Source organism: Lolium perenne, chromosome 5, assembly GCF_019359855.2.
Source record: "Lolium perenne isolate Kyuss_39 chromosome 5, Kyuss_2.0, whole genome shotgun sequence".
Lineage (NCBI taxonomy): Eukaryota > Viridiplantae > Streptophyta > Magnoliopsida > Poales > Poaceae > Lolium > Lolium perenne.
Genome location: NC_067248.2, coordinates 117,699,176 through 117,703,321, shown reverse-complemented (window position 1 = coordinate 117,703,321; position 4,146 = coordinate 117,699,176). Strand labels below are relative to the sequence as shown.

Genomic DNA, 4,146 nt, shown 5'->3' with positions numbered 1-4,146 from the left:
GGGCCCCACAGGCACCCCACTGGCCTAAATCCTTCACCTATTTATAATCTTGTCGGGAAAACCCTGGATACCCGAGCCTCCATCCACGAAAAGTTCTGTCGCGGCCACCATCACAGAACCCATCTCGGGGGATCTGAAGCTCTTCTCGGTACCCTGCCGGAGGGGGAAATCCTCACCTGAGGAATCTACATCGTCATGCTCACCTTCGAAGTGATGCGAGAGTAGTTCATCCCTGGACTATGGGTCCATAGAAGTAGCTAGATGGTTGTCTTCTCCACTTTGTGCTTCATGTATAGATCTTGTGAGCTGCCATAAATGATCAAGATCATCTTTATGTAATCATATATGTTGTGTTTGCTGGGATCCAATGAATATTGTACACTATGTTGAGATTGATTATATATTCATGTCATATGTTATTTGTGATGTTGCATTTTCTCCGTTGCTAGTAGAAACTCTGGCCAAGTGAACACTTGTGACTCCAAGAGGGGTATTTATGCTCGATAGTAGGTTCATACCTCTAGTTTTCTGGGAGAGTGACAATATCTTCTAAGACTGTAGATGTGTTGTTCCTACTAGGGAGAAAACAACAATGTTTTATCCAAGGGTAATTCTATTATTTACTTTACACACATTGCTTAATGCGATAATCTGTTGCTTGCAACTTAATAATGAAAGGGGTTCGGACGATAACCGGGAGGTGGATTATTAGTCATAGACACAGTTGAATTACGATCTATGTATTATGTTGTAATGCCCAATCAAATCTCATAGTAATCAGCTTGTCATGTATGGTCGATATTCTATCAATTGCCCAGCTGCAATTTGTTCACCCAACATGCTATTTATCTTTATGGAGAGACACCTCTAGTGAACTATGGACCCCGGTCATGTTTTCTTTACTGATAAATTCTACTGCAATCATGTTCTGTTTACTTTCTACATACATCTCTTTCCACTCGATACGTCTAATCCTTTGTGTTCAGCAAACCAGTGAGATTGACAACCTCACTGCAAGTTGGGGCAAAGTACTTTGGTTGTGTTGTGTGCAGGTTCCACGTTGTTGCTGACACCGGTAGTGCGTCCTACCACTAGTCAGCTAGCAACACCTTCATAAGTCACTCCTTTCTCCTACTGATCTATTAAACATTGGTTTCGTACTGAGGGAAAGCTCGTTGCTGTGCTCATCACACCTTCGTCTCGGGGTTTCCCAACCGCTTCCATAACAACTGCCAACAAGATTGTCTGACGTCATCATCGGAGCACCATCAACAAGCAACAAAAATAACAAGAGGTGTGGGTCCATGTATGTTGGTGAACCCACCGGAAGCAGAGTGCACGGTGATATTGTTGATTTTGTTGTGTAAGGAAAGAACTAACGAGTGTGAGCTCATTTAAATTGTGGTTAATAAACAGTTTCATCTCCTCTATATCTCCTTCCACCTCTAGAAAGATGGAAGGATTTGGTTTCTGGTAAAAAAATCTATAGCAGGAAAGGGTGTTCGGTAACGGAAAAAATCGTCAAATACCTATTAAGATCTCAAATGAAATTTGACTTCAAACTTGGGGACATATACACATTTATTCCAGTTATGTGAGGGGGCCAAATTGTAAGTTCATGACGGGGGAGTTTGGATTATTGGGAGGCATGGAGGGCAAACTTATGGTGTTTAGGTTGGACTAACTGTTCACCAGGGCTTGCCGTTCACCTAAAATTCAAACGGTCTAAAATTTCTCGCTCGTAAACACTTTATCAGGGAAAAAGGATTGTGGTTATTGGTCAGTAACTGTGGTATTTCGCTCACTAAATCCCATGCAAGTTGAGCAAGGCGTTGAAAAACGGAACCTCTAGCCTGTAAGAGTCCACCACATGAGACATCACGGAAAAACATTTTAAACACTGTGAAGATGTTAGTGACCTATATCATATGAGGTGAGGCGCTTATGGCTTCCTTTTAAGACTGAGGATTGGAAATGTCTGAGCTGGTGAGGTTTGTAAGTTCAGTAAAATATTAGTTCTTGAGTTTTAGATGAGAACGGTACATGATCGAAAATCTTAGAAAAATGACTTAGATATGTTTACAAGATTAGACTATCTACGAAATATTCAATTCTAAAAATAATAGCAATGTGATAATAATTTATATAGCTCCATTTACAGTACATATAGGCACATTCCTACACGAAGTACTCCAACCATATCTACGATGTCACTATAAATAATAATAATAAATATGTATATAATGTGATGGAAAAATAAAAAGAAATGTATACTACCAACCATGTCTCGTAGGTACATATGTACACATGAAATGGGATTGATGGCCTAGGGCTTGGTGTAGACGGTGACGTTGGTCCAACGCGACTCCATGCAGGGCGACCAGTTATGGTGTTGCATGTAGACACCAAACTTGAAGTACTATGACCGGTTCGGGGTCACATCGGTTGCAAACCTCTTCTCCCCATCAATGTACACGGCCACGGTGGATTTGTCCACATCATGCACCACGTTGAGCCAGAACCATCGGTCATAGATGTTATCCTCCACAACCTGTCCGCTGTAGAAGCAGAGCACACTGTCGTAGACATGCAACATCAACACCGTCGAGTGCTATGAGCCCTTCCTCGTTGTGGATCTGCATCACCGACACGCCGGATGTGCCCAACGGCACATACCCGTAGCCCTGGAACTGCCACACCCCCGACGAGTAGTCGTGCCCCTGCAACCATTTTCATTGTTAGTTCCTTTTCTTGTTGCAAAATAGATCGACGCAAATACAGACATGTGACATGTGACGTTGAAGCTGGATTATCTATTAGCAAGCTAGATCATGGATAGGAAGCGACTTACCTGGAGCCTGACTTCGGTGCGGGGGTTGGTGTGGGTGGCGGTGTTGAAGGGCTTATCGGTGTCAAGGACCTAGAATTGGCGGACACCGTGGTTGTACCGGAACCGTTGGCTCTCCGGAACGTTGTAGGGGCTTTGCACCTGGAAGTTGCCGTCGGTCAGGTCCACCTTCACGAACCCGGCCGTAGGATTGGCACCGGAGGCTGATGCATGGACGGCGCAATGCACGGCGATCGCCACGAGCAGGAGAAGCAGCGGACTCGACAGAGGAGAAACCATCTTTGTTAATGCCCCCTAGATCGATCGAGCCTTTTTTTTTTCTTTTGTCGGAGTTCAGATCGAGCTTAAGCTAAAAGAAAAGGCTGATCGAGTTCAGGATGAGAAGTGTAAAGCTAGATGTCATGTATAAATAGTACTAGTAGTAGTGCTACTACCGAGCCTGCCAAATGGTAATTAGTTACGCTACGTCGTCTGTCTATGAAATGTTCTTCGAAGAGTACGTACGTTTCGTTTGTACTGTTTCATCTATTTCTCATTTGGTATGCAAACAATCACTAGATTAGGTTCATATGTACTTGTAAATAATAATAGTTGAACCAATCAGCCCATACGGTTACGAACGAATAGGCTAGTCTTAATCTATACCTAACTAGTTCAGTGCCCGTGTGTTGCCACGGATTATTATCTTAATTTTTCAACGTCTACGGGTCGTGTTATGTGATATATTGTGATGTGCTTGCTTCTAGACATATATGTTAGAAAGGGAAAAAAGCCACCGAATAGACACCATGCTTAACACCTCCCTCGCCAGTCACCAGACAACTCAAGATCATCCCCAGCAAATCCTACATGACACAAAATCCGACGCCCTACGGAAGCGGTGGTCGACGGTGACCCAACACCAAGATGCATGCCTCAATCTGCACGGGGCACTACCTCGTCGGAGCCCCCGTCCCAAAGCGGCGGCCGTAATCTTCCTCCATTCCCACCTCACATAAGAAACTTGAGCTTGGACAGCCATTAAGTTGAACACGAGAAGAGCAAGCATTTTGAAAAATTGATCAACCCAAATATTCCATTCTTAATCTGGTTCGTTTCATTTATCCATGTAAAGAACAACAACATGTCTCGGTTCATCTTCTTATACATGAAGATGTCGTCCTATATCCTATTTATATCACAACAAAGTAACACATGAACTTTACTTCAATGAAGAATATTTGTCCTTGACATGGAGGTAAGTATAAACTGATCTTGTTCTCTTTGATGAACTGTTTTCTGAAAGCTAATCCTTTCAA

General features: G+C 43.1%; 1 pseudogene; it reads right to left on the bottom strand.

The window, feature by feature from the left end:
* Positions 1–2,326: 2,326 nt before the first annotated feature.
* LOC127303517 (citrate-binding protein-like) lies at positions 2,327–3,127 on the bottom strand (annotated as a pseudogene).
* Between the last annotated feature and the right edge of the window lie 1,019 nt (positions 3,128–4,146).